We start from the raw sequence: 19,130 nt of genomic DNA, 5'->3' as shown, positions 1-19,130 counted from the left end.
GCCCCTCTCCCACAGCGAGAGAGACTCACACTGTACACAGCCCCTCACCCACAGAGCGAGAGACTCACAATGTACACAGCCCCTCATCCACAGATAGAGACTCACACTGTACACAGCCGCTCGGCGACAGAGAGAGAGAGAGACTCACACTGTACACAGCCCATACCCACAGAGAGAGACTCACACTGTACACAGCCCCTCACCCACAGAGTGAGAGAGACTCACACTGTACGCAGCCCCTCACCCACAGAGAGAGAGAGACTCACACTGTACGCAGCCCCTCACCCACAGAGAGAGAGAGACTCACACTGTATGCAGCCCCTCACCCACAGAGACAGAGAGACTCACACTGTACGCAGCCCCTCACCCACAGAGGGAGACTCACACTGTACGCAGCCCCTCACCCACAGAGAGAGAGAGACTCACACTGTACATAACCCTCACCCACAGAGAGAGACTCACACTGGACACAGTCCCTCACCCACAGAGGGAGACGCTCACTGTACGCAGCCCCTCACCCATAATGAGAGAGACTCACACTGTACACAGCCCTTTACCACAGAGAGAGAGACTCACGCTGTACACAGCCCCTCACCCATAGAGAGAGACTCACACTGTACACAGCCCCACACCCACAGAGAGAGAGACTCACGCTGTACACAGCCCCACACCCACAGAGAGGGAGACTCACACTGTACACAGCCGCTCACCCACAGAGAGAGGGACTCACACTGTACACAGCCCCTCACCCACAGAGAGAGACTCACACTGTACGCAGCCCCTCACCCACAGAGAGAGGGACTCACAGTGTACACAGCTCTTCACCCGTAGAGAGTGGGAATCACAATGTACACAGCCCATTACCCACAGAGAGAGAGAGAGACTCACGTTGTACACATCCCCTCACCCACGGAGAGAGACTCACACTGTACACAGCCGCTCACCCACAAGGAGAGGGATTCACACTCTACACAGCCCCTCACCCACAGAGTCCGAGACTCACACTATACACAGCCCCTCTCCCACAGCGAGAGAGACTCACACTGTACACAGCCCCTCACCCACAGAGCGAGAGACTCACACTGTACACAGCCCCTCACCCACAGATAGAGACTCACACTGTACACAGCCGCTCGGCGACAGAGAGAGAGAGAGAGAGACTCTCACTGTACACAGCCCCTCACCCACAGATAGAGACTCACACTGTACACAGCCCCTCACCCACAGAGAGAGAGACTCACACTGTACACAGCCCCTCACCCAGAGAGAGAGTGTGACTCACACTGTACACAGCCGCTCACCCACAGACAGAGGGACTCACACTCTACACAGCCCCTCACCCACAGAGAGAGAGACTCACACTGCATGCAGCCCCTCACCCACAGAGGGAGGGACTCACACTCTACACATCCCCTTACCCACAGAGAGACTCACACTGTACACAGCCCCTCACCCACAGATAGAGACTCACACTGTACACAGCCCCTCCCCCACAGATAGAGACTCATACTGTACACAGCCGCTCACCCACAGATAGAGACTCACACTGTACAGAGCCCCTCACCCACAGATAGAGACTCACACTGTACACAGCCCCTCACCCACAGATAGAGACTCACACTGTACACAGCCCCTCGCCCGCAGAGAGAGACTCACACTGTACGCAGCCCCTCACCCACCGAGAGAGAGACTCACACTGTACACAGCCCCTCGGCCACAGAGAGAGAGAGAATCTCACTGTACACAGCCCCTCACCTACAGAGAGAGACTCACACTGTACACAGCCCCTCACCCACAGTGAGAGACTCACACTGTACACAGCCCCTCACCCACAGATAGAGACTCACACTGTACACAGCCCCTCAGACACAGAGAGAGAGAGAGACTCACACTCTACGCAGCCCTTCGCCCACAGAGAGAGAGACTCACACTGTACGCAGCCCCTCACCCATAATGAGAGAGACTCACACTGTACACAGCCCTTTACCACAGAGAGAGAGACTCACGCTGTACACAGCCCCTCACCCATAGAGAGAGACTCACGCTGTACACAGCCCCATACCCACAGAGAGAGAGACTCACGCTGTACACAGCCCCACACCCACAGAGAGGGAGACTCACACTGTACACAGCCGCTCACCCACAGAGAGAGGGACTCACACTCTACACAGCCCCTCACCCACAGAGAGAGACTCACACTGTACGCAGCCCCTCACCCACAGAGAGAGGGACTCACACTCTACACAGCCCCTTACCCACAGAGAGAGAGACTCACAGTGTACACAGCTCTTCACCCGTAGAGAGTGAGAATCACAATGTACACAGCCCATTACCCACAGAGAGAGAGAGAGACTCACACTGTACACAGCCCCTCACCCACAGATAGAGACTCACACTGTACACAGCCTCTCACCCACAGAGAGAGAGACTCACACTGTACACAGCCCCTCACACAGAGAGAGAGTGTGACTCACACTGTACACAGCCGCTCACCCACAGACAGAGGGACTCACACTCTACACAGCCCCTCACCCACAGAGAGAGAGACTCACACTGTATGCAGCCCCTCACGCACAAAGAGAGGGACTCACACTCTACACATCCCCTTACCCACAGAGAGAAAGACTCACACTGTACACAGCCCCTCACCCACAGATAGAGACTCACACTGTACACAGCCGCTCAGTCACAGAGAGAGAGACTCAGACTGTACACAGCCCCTCACCCACAGATAGAGACTCACACTGTACACAGCCGCTCGGCAACAGAGAGAGAGAGAGACTCTCACTGTACACAGCCCCTCACCCACAAATAGAGACTCAGACTGTACACAGCCCCACACCCACAGAGAGAGACTCACACTGTCCACAGCCCCTCACCCACAGATAGAGACTCACACTGTACAGAGCCCCTCACCCACAGATAGAGACTCACACTGTACACAGCCCCTCACCCACAGATAGAGACTCACACTGTACACAGCCCCTCGCCCGCAGAGAGAGACTCACACTGTACGCAGCCCCTCACCCACCGAGAGAGAGACTCACACTACACAGCCCCTCGGCCACAGAGAGAGAGAGAATCTCACTGTACACAGCCCCTCACCTACAGAGAGAGAGACTCACAATGTACACAGCCCCTCATCCACAGATAGAGACTCACACTGTACACAGCCGCTCGGCGACAGAGAGAGAGAGAGACTCACACTGTACACAGCCCATACCCACAGAGAGAGACTCACACTGTACACAGCCCCTCACCCACAGAGTGAGAGAGACTCACACTGTACGCAGCCCCTCACCCACAGAGAGAGAGAGACTCACACTGTACGCAGCCCCTCACCCACAGAGAGAGAGAGACTCACACTGTACGCAGCCCCTCACCCACAGAGAGAGAGATACTCACACTGTACGCAGCCCCTCACCCACAGAGGGAGACTCACACTGTACGCAGCCCCTCACCCACAATGAGAGAGACTCACACTGGACACAGTCCCTCACCCACAGAGGGAGACTCTCACTGTACGCAGCCCCTCACCCATAATGAGAGAGACTCACACTGTACACAGCCCTTTACCACAGAGAGAGAGACTCACGCTGTACACAGCCCCTCACCCATAGAGAGAGACTCACACTGTACACAGCCCCACACCCACAGAGAGAGAGACTCACGCTGTACACAGCCCCACACCCACAGAGAGGGAGATTCACACTGTACACAGCCGCTCACCCACAGAGAGAGGGACTCACACTGTACACAGCCCCTCACCCACAGAGAGAGACTCACACTGTACGCAGCCCCTCACCCACAGAGAGAGGGACTCACACTCTACACAGCCCCTTACCCACAGAGAGAGAGACTCACAGTGTACACAGCTCTTCACCCGTAGAGAGTGAGAATCACAATGTACACAGCCCATTACCCACAGAGAGAGAGAGAGACTCACGTTGTACACAGCCCCTCACCCACGGAGAGAGACTCACACTGTACACAGCCGCTCACCCACAAGGAGAGGGATTCACACTCTACACAGCCCCTCACCCACAGAGTCCGAGACTCACACTATACACAGCCCCTCTCCCACAGGGAGAGAGACTCACACTGTACACAGCCCCTCACCCATAGAGAGAGAGAGTGTGACTCACACTGTACACAGCCGCTCACCCACAGAGAGAGAGGCTCACACTGTATGCAGCCCCTCACCCACAGAGAGAGGGACTCACACTCTACACATCCCCTTACCCACAGAGAGAGAGAGACTCACACTGTACACAGCCCCTCACCCACAGATAGAGACTCACACTGTACACAGCCCCTTAGTCACAGAGAGAGAGACTCAGACTGTACACAGCCCCTCACCCAGAGAGAGAGAGACTCACACTGTACACAGCCCCTCACCCACAGAGAGAGACTCACACTATACACAGCCCCTCACCCACAGCGAGAGAGTCTCACACTGTACACAGCCCCTCACCCACAGAGCGAGAGACTCACACTGTACACAGCCCATCACCCACAGATAGAGACTCACACTGTACACAGCCGCTCGGCGACAGAGAGAGAGAGAGACTCTCACTGTACACAGCCCCTCACCCACAGATAGAGACTCACACTGTACACAGCCTCTCACCCACAGAGAGAGAGACTCACACTGTACACAGCCCCTCACCCAGAGAGAGAGTGTGACTCACACTGTACACAGCCGCTCACCCACAGAGAGAGAGACTCACACTGTATGTAGCCCCTCACCCACAGAGAAAGAGACTCACACTCTACACATCCCCTTACCCACAGAGAGAGAGACTCAGACTGTACACAGCCCCTCACCCACAGATAGAGACTCACACTGTACACAGCCCCTCAGTCACAGAGAGAGAGACTCAGACTGTACACAGCCCCTCACCCAGAGAGAGAGAGAGAGACTCACACTGTACACAGCCCCTCGGCCACAGAGAGAGAGACTCTCACTGTACACAGCCCCTCTCCCACAGATAGAGACTCACACTGTACACAGCCCCTCGGCGACAGAGAGAGAGAGACTCACACAGCTCGGCGACAGAGAGAGAGAGAGACTCTCATTGTACACAGCCCCTCACCCATAAATAGAGACTCACACTGTACACAGCCCCACACCCACAGAGAGAGACTCACACTGTCCACAGCCCCTCACCCACAGATAGAGACTCACACTGTACAGAGCCCCTCACCCACAGATAGAGACTCACACTGTACAGAGCCCCTCACCCACAGATAGAGACTCACACTGTACACAGCCCCTCGCCCGCAGAGAGAGACTCACACTGTACACAGCCCCTCACCCACCGAGAGAGAGACTCACACTGTACACAGCCCCTCGGCCACAGAGAGAGAGAATCTCACTGTACACAGCCCCTCACCCACAGATGGAGACTCACACTGTACACAGCCCTTTACCACAGAGAGAGAGACTCACGCTGTACACAGCCCCTCACCCATAGAGAGAGACTCACACTGTACACAGCCCCATACGCACAGAGAGAGAGACTCACGCTGTACACAGCCCCACACCCACAGAGAGGGAGACTCACACTGTACACAGCCGCTCACCCACAGAGAGAGGGACTCACACTCTACACAGCCCCTCACCCACAGAGAGAGACTCACACTGTACGCAGCCCCTCACCCACAGAGAGAGGGACTCACACTCTACACAGCCCCTTACCCACAGAGAGAGAGACTCACAGTGTACACAGCTCTTCACCCGTAGAGAGTGAGAATCACAATGTACACAGCCCATTACCCACAGAGAGAGAGAGAGACTCACACTGTACACAGCCCCTCACCCACAGATAGAGACTCACACTGTACACAGCCTCTCACCCACAGAGAGAGAGACTCACACTGTACACAGCCCCTCACCCAGAGAGAGAGTGTGACTCACACTGTACACAGCCCCTCACCCACAGAGAGAGAGACTCACACTGTATGCAGCCCCTCACCCACAAAGAGAGGGACTCACACTCTACACATCCCCTTACCCACAGAGAGAAAGACTCACACTGTACACAGCCCCTCACCCACAGATAGAGACTCACACTGTACACAGCCGCTCAGTCACAGAGAGAGAGACTCAGACTGTACACAGCCCCTCACCCACAGATAGAGACTCACACTGTACACAGCCGCTCGGCAACAGAGAGAGAGAGAGACTCTCACTGTACACAGCCCCTCACCCACAAATAGAGACTCAGACTGTACACAGCCCCACACCCACAGAGAGAGACTCACACTGTCCACAGCCCCTCACCCACAGATAGAGACTCACACTGTACAGAGCCCCTCACCCACAGATAGAGACTCACACTGTACACAGCCCCTCACCCACAGATAGAGACTCACACTGTACACAGCCCCTCGCCCGCAGAGAGAGACTCACACTGTACGCAGCCCCTCACCCACCGAGAGAGAGACTCACACTACACAGCCCCTCGGCCACAGAGAGAGAGAGAATCTCACTGTACACAGCCCCTCACCTACAGAGAGAGAGACTCACGATGTACACAGCCCCTCATCCACAGATAGAGACTCACACTGTACACAGCCGCTCGGCGACAGAGAGAGAGAGAGACTCACACTGTACACAGCCCATACCCACAGAGAGAGACTCACACTGTACACAGCCCCTCACCCACAGAGTGAGAGAGACTCACACTGTACGCAGCCCCTCACCCACAGAGAGAGAGAGACTCACACTGTACGCAGCCCCTCACCCACAGAGAGAGAGAGACTCACACTGTACGCAGCCCCTCACCCACAGAGAGAGAGATACTCACACTGTACGCAGCCCCTCACCCACAGAGGGAGACTCACACTGTACGCAGCCCCTCACCCACAATGAGAGAGACTCACACTGGACACAGTCCCTCACCCACAGAGGGAGACTCTCACTGTACGCAGCCCCTCACCCATAATGAGAGAGACTCACACTGTACACAGCCCTTTACCACAGAGAGAGAGACTCACGCTGTACACAGCCCCTCACCCATAGAGAGAGACTCACACTGTACACAGCCCCACACCCACAGAGAGAGAGACTCACGCTGTACACAGCCCCACACCCACAGAGAGGGAGATTCACACTGTACACAGCCGCTCACCCACAGAGAGAGGGACTCACACTGTACACAGCCCCTCACCCACAGAGAGAGACTCACACTGTACGCAGCCCCTCACCCACAGAGAGAGGGACTCACACTCTACACAGCCCCTTACCCACAGAGAGAGAGACTCACAGTGTACACAGCTCTTCACCCGTAGAGAGTGAGAATCACAATGTACACAGCCCATTACCCACAGAGAGAGAGAGAGACTCACGTTGTACACAGCCCCTCACCCACGGAGAGAGACTCACACTGTACACAGCCGCTCACCCACAAGGAGAGGGATTCACACTCTACACAGCCCCTCACCCACAGAGTCCGAGACTCACACTATACACAGCCCCTCTCCCACAGCGAGAGAGACTCACACTGTACACAGCCCCTCACCCATAGAGAGAGAGAGTGTGACTCACACTGTACACAGCCGCTCACCCACAGAGAGAGAGGCTCACACTGTATGCAGCCCCTCACCCACAGAGAGAGGGACTCACACTCTACACATCCCCTTACCCACAGAGAGAGAGAGACTCACACTGTACACAGCCCCTCACCCACAGATAGAGACTCACACTGTACACAGCCCCTTAGTCACAGAGAGAGAGACTCAGACTGTACACAGCCCCTCACCCAGAGAGAGAGAGACTCACACTGTACACAGCCCCTCACCCACAGAGACTCACACTATACACAGCCCCTCACCCACAGCGAGAGAGTCTCACACTGTACACAGCCCCTCACCCACAGAGCGAGAGACTCACACTGTACACAGCCCATCACCCACAGATAGAGACTCACACTGTACACAGCCGCTCGGCGACAGAGAGAGAGAGAGACTCTCACTGTACACAGCCCCTCACCCACAGATAGAGACTCACACTGTACACAGCCTCTCACCCACAGAGAGAGAGACTCACACTGTACACAGCCCCTCACCCAGAGAGAGAGTGTGACTCACACTGTACACAGCCGCTCACCCACAGAGAGAGAGACTCACACTGTATGTAGCCCCTCACCCACAGAGAAAGAGACTCACACTCTACACATCCCCTTACCCACAGAGAGAGAGACTCAGACTGTACACAGCCCCTCACCCACAGATAGAGACTCACACTGTACACAGCCCCTCAGTCACAGAGAGAGAGACTCAGACTGTACACAGCCCCTCACCCAGAGAGAGAGAGAGAGACTCACACTGTACACAGCCCCTCGGCCACAGAGAGAGAGACTCTCACTGTACACAGCCCCTCTCCCACAGATAGAGACTCACACTGTACACAGCCCCTCGGCGACAGAGAGAGAGAGACTCACACAGCTCGGCGACAGAGAGAGAGAGAGACTCTCATTGTACACAGCCCCTCACCCATAAATAGAGACTCACACTGTACACAGCCCCACACCCACAGAGAGAGACTCACACTGTCCACAGCCCCTCACCCACAGATAGAGACTCACACTGTACAGAGCCCCTCACCCACAGATAGAGACTCACACTGTACAGAGCCCCTCACCCACAGATAGAGACTCACACTGTACACAGCCCCTCGCCCGCAGAGAGAGACTCACACTGTACACAGCCCCTCACCCACCGAGAGAGAGACTCACACTGTACACAGCCCCTCGGCCACAGAGAGAGAGAATCTCACTGTACACAGCCCCTCACCCACAGATGGAGACTCACACTGTACACAGCCCCTCACCCACAGTGAGAGACTCACACTGTACACAGCCCCTCACCCAATGATAGAGACTCACACTGTACACAGCCCCTCAGACACAGAGATAGAGAGAGACTCACACTCTACGCAGCCTTTCGCCCACAGAAAGAGAGACTCACACTGTACGCAGCCCCTTCACCCACAGAGAGACTCACACTGTACACAGCCCCTCAACCACCGAGAGAGAGGGGCTCACACTGTACACAGCCCCTCACCGATAGAGAGAGAGATACTCACACTGTACACAGCCCCTCACCCACTGAGAGAGAGACTCACACTGTACACAGCCCCTCACCCACAGAGAGAGAGACTCACACTGAACACAGCCCCTCACCCACAGATAGAGACACACACTGTACACAGCTCCTCGGCCGCAGAGAGCGTGAGAGACTCTCACTGTACACGGCCCCTCACCCACAGAGACTCACACTGTACACAGCCCCTCACCCGTAGAAAGTGAGAATAACAATGTACACAGCCCATTACCCACAGAGAGAGAGAGAGACTCACGCTGTACCCAGACCCTCACCCACAGAGAGAGACTCATACTGTACACAGCCCCTCACGCATAGAGAGAGAGACTCACACTGTACACAGCCCATTACCCACAGAGAGAGAGAGACTCACGCTGTACACAGCCCCTCACCCACAGAAAGAGACTCACACTGTACACAGCCGCTCACCCACAGGGAGAGGGACTCACACTCTACACAGCCCCTCACCCACAGAGAGAGACCCACACTGTATGCAGCCCCTCACCCACAGAGAGAGGGACTCTCACTCTACACAGCCCCTTACCAACTGAGAGACTCACACTGTACACAGCCCCACACCCACAGAGAGAGAGACTCACACTGTACACAGCCCCTCACCCACAGAGAGAGAGACTCACACTGTACACAGCCCCTCACCCACAGAGAGAGAGACTCACACTGTACACAGACCCTCACCCACAGATAGAGACTCACACTGTACACAGCTCCTCGGCCGCAGAGAGCGAGAGAGACTCTCACTGTACACGGCCCCTCACCCACAGATAGAGACTCACACTGTACACAGCCCCTCACCCACAGAGAGAGACTCACACTGTACACAGACCCTCACCCACAGATAGAGACTCACACTGTACACAGCCGCTCGGCGACAGAGAGAGAGAGAGACTCTCACTGTACACAGCCCCTCACCCACAGAGAGAGACACTCACACTGTACACAGCCCCTCACCCACAGAGAGAGACTCACACTGTACACAAACCCACACCCACAGAGAGACTCACACTGTACACAGCTCCTCACCCACAGAGAGACTCACACTGTACACAGGCCCTCATCCACAGAAGGAGACTCACACTGTACGCAGACCCTCACCCACAGAGAGAGAGAGACTCATACTGTACACAGCCCCTCACCCACAGAGGGAGACTCACACTGTACGCAGCCCCTCACCCACAATGAGAGAGAGACTCACACTGTACGCAGTCCCTAACCCACAGAGAGAGACTCACACTGTACACAGCCCCTCACCCACAGAGTGAGAGAGACTCACACTGTACGCAGCCCCTCACCCGCAGAGAGAGAGAGACTCACACTGGACACAGCCCCTCTCCCACAGCGAGAGAGACTCACACTGTACACAGCCCCTCACCCACAGAGCGAGAGACTCACAATGTACACAGCCCCTCATCCACAGATAGAGACTCACACTGTACACAGCCGCTCGGCGACAGAGAGAGAGAGAGACTCACACTGTACACAGCCCATACCCACAGAGAGAGACTCACACTGTACACAGCCCCTCACCCACAGAGTGAGAGAGACTCACACTGTACGCAGCCCCTCACCCACAGAGAGAGAGAGACTCACACTGTACGCAGCCCCTCACCCACAGAGAGAGAGAGACTCACACTGTATGCAGCCCCTCACCCACAGAGACAGAGAGACTCACACTGTACGCAGCCCCTCACCCACAGAGGGAGACTCACACTGTACGCAGCCCCTCACCCACAGAGAGAGAGAGACTCACACTGTACATAACCCTCACCCACAGAGAGAGACTCACACTGGACACAGTCCCTCACCCACAGAGGGAGACGCTCACTGTACGCAGCCCCTCACCCATAATGAGAGAGACTCACACTGTACACAGCCCTTTACCACAGAGAGAGAGACTCACGCTGTACACAGCCCCTCACCCATAGAGAGAGACTCACACTGTACACAGCCCCACACCCACAGAGAGAGAGACTCACGCTGTACACAGCCCCACACCCACAGAGAGGGAGACTCACACTGTACACAGCCGCTCACCCACAGAGAGAGGGACTCACACTGTACACAGCCCCTCACCCACAGAGAGAGACTCACACTGTACGCAGCCCCTCACCCACAGAGAGAGGGACTCACAGTGTACACAGCTCTTCACCCGTAGAGAGTGGGAATCACAATGTACACAGCCCATTACCCACAGAGAGAGAGAGAGACTCACGTTGTACACATCCCCTCACCCACGGAGAGAGACTCACACTGTACACAGCCGCTCACCCACAAGGAGAGGGATTCACACTCTACACAGCCCCTCACCCACAGAGTCCGAGACTCACACTATACACAGCCCATCTCCCACAGCGAGAGAGACTCACACTGTACACAGCCCCTCACCCACAGAGCGAGAGACTCACACTGTACACAGCCCCTCACCCACAGATAGAGACTCACACTGTACACAGCCGCTCGGCGACAGAGAGAGAGAGAGAGAGACTCTCACTGTACACAGCCCCTCACCCACAGATAGAGACTCACACTGTACACAGCCCCTCACCCACAGAGAGAGAGACTCACACTGTACACAGCCCCTCACCCAGAGAGAGAGTGTGACTCACACTGTACACAGCCGCTCACCCACAGACAGAGGGACTCACACTCTACACAGCCCCTCACCCACAGAGAGAGAGACTCACACTGTATGCAGCCCCTCACCCACAGAGGGAGGGACTCACACTCTACACATCCCCTTACCCACAGAGAGACTCACACTGTACACAGCCCCTCACCCACAGATAGAGACTCACACTGTACACAGCCCCTCCCCCACAGATAGAGACTCATACTGTACACAGCCGCTCACCCACAGATAGAGACTCACACTGTACAGAGCCCCTCACCCACAGATAGAGACTCACACTGTACACAGCCCCTCACCCACAGATAGAGACTCACACTGTACACAGCCCCTCGCCCGCAGAGAGAGACTCACACTGTACGCAGCCCCTCACCCACCGAGAGAGAGACTCACACTGTACACAGCCCCTCGGCCACAGAGAGAGAGAGAATCTCACTGTACACAGCCCCTCACCTACAGAGAGAGACTCACACTGTACACAGCCCCTCACCCACAGTGAGAGACTCACACTGTACACAGCCCCTCACCCACAGATAGAGACTCACACTGTACACAGCCCCTCAGACACAGAGAGAGAGAGAGACTCACACTCTACGCAGCCCTTCGCCCACAGAGAGAGAGACTCACACTGTACGCAGCCCCTCACCCATAATGAGAGAGACTCACACTGTACACAGCCCTTTACCACAGAGAGAGAGACTCACGCTGTACACAGCCCCTCACCCATAGAGAGAGACTCACACTGTACACAGCCCCATACCCACAGAGAGAGAGACTCACGCTGTACACAGCCCCACACCCACAGAGAGGGAGACTCACACTGTACACAGCCGCTCACCCACAGAGAGAGGGACTCACACTCTACACAGCCCCTCACCCACAGAGAGAGACTCACACTGTACGCAGCCCCTCACCCACAGAGAGAGGGACTCACACTCTACACAGCCCCTTACCCACAGAGAGAGAGACTCACAGTGTACACAGCTCTTCACCCGTAGAGAGTGAGAATCACAATGTACACAGCCCATTACCCACAGAGAGAGAGAGAGACTCACACTGTACACAGCCCCTCACCCACAGATAGAGACTCACACTGTACACAGCCTCTCACCCACAGAGAGAGAGACTCACACTGTACACAGCCCCTCACCCAGAGAGAGAGTGTGACTCACACTGTACACAGCCGCTCACCCACAGACAGAGGGACTCACACTCTACACAGCCCCTCACCCACAGAGAGAGAGACTCACACTGTATGCAGCCCCTCACGCACAAAGAGAGGGACTCACACTCTACACATCCCCTTACCCACAGAGAGAAAGACTCACACTGTACACAGCCCCTCACCCACAGATAGAGACTCACACTGTACACAGCCGCTCAGTCACAGAGAGAGAGACTCAGACTGTACACAGCCCCTCACCCACAGATAGAGACTCACACTGTACACAGCCGCTCGGCAACAGAGAGAGAGAGAGACTCTCACTGTACACAGCCCCTCACCCACAAATAGAGACTCAGACTGTACACAGCCCCACACCCACAGAGAGAGACTCACACTGTCCACAGCCCCTCACCCACAGATAGAGACTCACACTGTACAGAGCCCCTCACCCACAGATAGAGACTCACACTGTACACAGCCCCTCACCCACAGATAGAGACTCACACTGTACACAGCCCCTCGCCCGCAGAGAGAGACTCACACTGTACGCAGCCCCTCACCCACCGAGAGAGAGACTCACACTACACAGCCCCTCGGCCACAGAGAGAGAGAGAATCTCACTGTACACAGCCCCTCACCTACAGAGAGAGAGACTCACAATGTACACAGCCCCTCATCCACAGATAGAGACTCACACTGTACACAGCCGCTCGGCGACAGAGAGAGAGAGAGACTCACACTGTACACAGCCCATACCCACAGAGAGAGACTCACACTGTACACAGCCCCTCACCCACAGAGTGAGAGAGACTCACACTGTACGCAGCCCCTCACCCACAGAGAGAGAGAGACTCACACTGTACGCAGCCCCTCACCCACAGAGAGAGAGAGACTCACACTGTACGCAGCCCCTCACCCACAGAGAGAGAGATACTCACACTGTACGCAGCCCCTCACCCACAGAGGGAGACTCACACTGTACGCAGCCCCTCACCCACAATGAGAGAGACTCACACTGGACACAGTCCCTCACCCACAGAGGGAGACTCTCACTGTACGCAGCCCCTCACCCATAATGAGAGAGACTCACACTGTACACAGCCCTTTACCACAGAGAGAGAGACTCACGCTGTACACAGCCCCTCACCCATAGAGAGAGACTCACACTGTACACAGCCCCACACCCACAGAGAGAGAGACTCACGCTGTACACAGCCCCACACCCACAGAGAGGGAGATTCACACTGTACACAGCCGCTCACCCACAGAGAGAGGGACTCACACTGTACACAGCCCCTCACCCACAGAGAGAGACTCACACTGTACGCAGCCCCTCACCCACAGAGAGAGGGACTCACACTCTACACAGCCCCTTACCCACAGAGAGAGAGACTCACAGTGTACACAGCTCTTCACCCGTAGAGAGTGAGAATCACAATGTACACAGCCCATTACCCACAGAGAGAGAGAGAGACTCACGTTGTACACAGCCCCTCACCCACGGAGAGAGACTCACACTGTACACAGCCGCTCACCCACAAGGAGAGGGATTCACACTCTACACAGCCCCTCACCCACAGAGTCCGAGACTCACACTATACACAGCCCCTCTCCCACAGGGAGAGAGACTCACACTGTACACAGCCCCTCACCCATAGAGAGAGAGAGTGTGACTCACACTGTACACAGCCGCTCACCCACAGAGAGAGAGGCTCACACTGTATGCAGCCCCTCACCCACAGAGAGAGGGACTCACACTCTACACATCCCCTTACCCACAGAGAGAGAGAGACTCACACTGTACACAGCCCCTCACCCACAGATAGAGACTCACACTGTACACAGCCCCTTAGTCACAGAGAGAGAGACTCAGACTGTACACAGCCCATCACCCACAGATAGAGACTCACACTGTACACAGCCGCTCGGCGACAGAGAGAGAGAGAGACTCTCACTGTACACAGCCCCTCACCCACAGATAGAGACTCACACTGTACACAGCCTCTCACCCACAGAGAGAGAGACTCACACTGTACACAGCCCCTCACCCAGAGAGAGAGTGTGACTCACACTGTACACAGCCGCTCACCCACAGAGAGAGAGACTCACACTGTATGTAGCCCCTCACCCACAGAGAAAGAGACTCACACTCTACACATCCCCTTACCCACAGAGAGAGAGACTCAGACTGTACACAGCCCCTCACCCACAGATAGAGACTCACACTGTACACAGCCCCTCAGTCACAGAGAGAGAGACTCAGACTGTACACAGCCCCTCACCCAGAGAGAGAGAGAGAGACTCACACTGTACACAGCCCCTCGGCCACAGAGAGAGAGACTCTCACTGTACACAGCCCCTCTCCCACAGATAGAGACTCACACTGTACACAGCCCCTCGGCGACAGAGAGAGAGAGACTCACACAGCTCGGCGACAGAGAGAGAGAGAGACTCTCATTGTACACAGCCCCTCACCCATAAATAGAGACTCACACTGTACACAGCCCCACACCCACAGAGAGAGACTCACACTGTCCACAGCCCCTCACCCACAGATAGAGACTCACACTGTACAGAGCCCCTCACCCACAGATAGAGACTCACACTGTACAGAGCCCCTCACCCACAGATAGAGACTCACACTGTACACAGCCCCTCGCCCGCAGAGAGAGACTCACACTGTACACAGCCCCTCACCCACCGAGAGAGAGACTCACACTGTACACAGCCCCTCGGCCACAGAGAGAGAGAATCTCACTGTACACAGCCCCTCACCCACAGATGGAGACTCACACTGTACACAGCCCTTTACCACAGAGAGAGAGACTCACGCTGTACACAGCCCCTCACCCATAGAGAGAGACTCACACTGTACACAGCCCCATACGCACAGAGAGAGAGACTCACGCTGTACACAGCCCCACACCCACAGAGAGGGAGACTCACACTGTACACAGCCGCTCACCCACAGAGAGAGGGACTCACACTCTACACAGCCCCTCACCCACAGAGAGAGACTCACACTGTACGCAGCCCCTCACCCACAGAGAGAGGGACTCACACTCTACACAGCCCCTTACCCACAGAGAGAGAGACTCACAGTGTACACAGCTCTTCACCCGTAGAGAGTGAGAATCACAATGTACACAGCCCATTACCCACAGAGAGAGAGAGAGACTCACACTGTACACAGCCCCTCACCCACAGATAGAGACTCACACTGTACACAGCCTCTCACCCACAGAGAGAGAGACTCACACTGTACACAGCCCCTCACCCAGAGAGAGAGTGTGACTCACACTGTACACAGCCGCTCACCCACAGACAGAGGGACTCACACTCTACACAGCCCCTCACCCACAGAGAGAGAGACTCACACTGTATGCAGCCCCTCACCCACAAAGAGAGGGACTCACACTCTACACATCCCCTTACCCACAGAGAGAAAGACTCACACTGTACACAGCCCCTCACCCACAGATAGAGACTCACACTGTACACAGCCGCTCAGTCACAGAGAGAGAGACTCAGACTGTACACAGCCCCTCACCCACAGATAGAGACTCACACTGTACACAGCCGCTCGGCAACAGAGAGAGAGAGAGACTCTCACTGTACACAGCCCCTCACCCACAAATAGAGACTCAGACTGTACACAGCCCCACACCCACAGAGAGAGACTCACACTGTCCACAGCCCCTCACCCACAGATAGAGACTCACACTGTACAGAGCCCCTCACCCACAGATAGAGACTCACACTGTACACAGCCCCTCACCCACAGATAGAGACTCACACTGTACACAGCCCCTCGCCCGCAGAGAGAGACTCACACTGTACGCAGCCCCTCACCCACCGAGAGAGAGACTCACACTACACAGCCCCTCGGCCACAGAGAGAGAGAGAATCTCACTGTACACAGCCCCTCACCTACAGAGAGAGAGACTCACAATGTACACAGCCCCTCATCCACAGATAGAGACTCACACTGTACACAGCCGCTCGGCGACAGAGAGAGAGAGAGACTCACACTGTACACAGCCCATACCCACAGAGAGAGACTCACACTGTACACAGCCCCTCACCCACAGAGTGAGAGAGACTCACACTGTACGCAGCCCCTCACCCACAGAGAGAGAGAGACTCACACTGTACGCAGCCCCTCACCCACAGAGAGAGAGAGACTCACACTGTACGCAGCCCCTCACCCACAGAGAGAGAGATACTCACACTGTACGCAGCCCCTCACCCACAGAGGGAGACTCACACTGTACGCAGCCCCTCACCCACAATGAGAGAGACTCACACTGGACACAGTCCCTCACCCACAGAGGGAGACTCTCACTGTACGCAGCCCCTCACCCATAATGAGAGAGACTCACACTGTACACAGCCCTTTACCACAGAGAGAGAGACTCACGCTGTACACAGCCCCTCACCCATAGAGAGAGACTCACACTGTACACAGCCCCACACCCACAGAGAGAGAGACTCACGCTGTACACAGCCCCACACCCACAGAGAGGGAGATTCACACTGTACACAGCCGCTCACCCACAGAGAGAGGGACTCACACTGTACACAGCCCCTCACCCACAGAGAGAGACTCACACTGTACGCAGCCCCTCACCCACAGAGAGAGGGACTCACACTCTACACAGCCCCTTACCCACAGAGAGAGAGACTCACAGTGTACACAGCTCTTCACCCGTAGAGAGTGAGAATCACAATGTACACAGCCCATTACCCACAGAGAGAGAGAGAGACTCACGTTGTACACAGCCCCTCACCCACGGAGAGAGACTCACACTGTACACAGCCGCTCACCCACAAGGAGAGGGATTCACACTCTACACAGCCCCTCACCCACAGAGTCCGAGACTCACACTATACACAGCCCCTCTCCCACAGCGAGAGAGACTCACACTGTACACAGCCCCTCACCCATAGAGAGAGAGAGTGTGACTCACACTGTACACAGCCGCTCACCCACAGAGAGAGAGGCTCACACTGTATGCAGCCCCTCACCCACAGAGAGAGGGACTCACACTCTACACATCCCCTTACCCACAGAGAGAGAGAGACTCACACTGTACACAGCCCCTCACCCACAGATAGAGACTCACACTGTACACAGCCCCTTAGTCACAGAGAGAGAGACTCAGACTGTACACAGCCCCTCACCCAGAGAGAGAGAGACTCACACTGTACACAGCCCCTCACCCACAGAGAGAGACTCACACTATACACAGCCCCTCACCCACAGCGAGAGAGTCTCACACTGTACACAGCCCCTCACCCACAGAGCGAGAGACTCACACTGTACACAGCCCATCACCCACAGATAGAGACTCACACTGTACACAGCCGCTCGGCGACAGAGAGAGAGAGAGACTCTCACTGTACACAGCCCCTCACCCACAGATAGAGACTCACACTGTACACAGCCTCTCACCCACAGAGAGAGAGACTCACACTGTACACAGCCCCTCACCCAGAGAGAGAGTGTGACTCACACTGTACACAGCCGCTCACCCACAGAGAGAGAGACTCACACTGTATGTAGCCCCTCACCCACAGAGAAAGAGACTCACACTCTACACATCCCCTTACCCACAGAGAGAGAGACTCAGACTGTACACAGCCCCTCACCCACAGATAGAGACTCACACTGTACACAGCCCCTCAGTCACAGAGAGAGAGACTCAGACTGTACACAGCCCCTCACCCAGAGAGAGAGAGAGAGACTCACACTGTACACAGCCCCTCGGCCACAGAGAGAGAGACTCTCACTGTACACAGCCCCTCTCCCACAGATAGAGACTCACACTGTACACAGCCCCTCGGCGACAGAGAGAGAGAGACTCACACAGCTCGGCGACAGAGAGAGAGAGAGACTCTCATTGTACACAGCCCCTCACCCATAAATAGAGACTCACACTGTACACAGCCCCACACCCACAGAGAGAGACTCACACTGTCCACAGCCCCTCACCCACAGATAGAGACTCACACTGTACAGAGCCCCTCACCCACAGATAGAGACTCACACTGTACAGAGCCCCTCACCCACAGATAGAGACTCACACTGTACACAGCCCCTCGCCCGCAGAGAGAGACTCACACTGTACACAGCCCCTCACCCACCGAGAGAGAGACTCACACTGTACACAGCCCCTCGGCCACAGAGAGAGAGAATCTCACTGTACACAG

The 19,130-nt window shown here is 55.7% G+C and overlaps 1 protein-coding gene across 1 annotated transcript in view; it reads left to right on the top strand.

Annotated features, from left to right (window-relative positions):
- Positions 1-19,130, top strand: part of megf8 (multiple EGF-like-domains 8) — a gene marked incomplete at its 3' end in the record, with an annotated part of 790,270 nt that overhangs the window by 642,116 nt on the left and 129,024 nt on the right. The window lies entirely within an intron of this gene.

The sequence above is a fragment of the Carcharodon carcharias genome (genome assembly GCF_017639515.1).
Source record: "Carcharodon carcharias isolate sCarCar2 chromosome 29 unlocalized genomic scaffold, sCarCar2.pri SUPER_29_unloc_7, whole genome shotgun sequence".
NCBI classification, from domain to species: domain Eukaryota; kingdom Metazoa; phylum Chordata; class Chondrichthyes; order Lamniformes; family Lamnidae; genus Carcharodon; species Carcharodon carcharias.
This window is presented reverse-complemented; position numbering and strand designations above follow the sequence as displayed.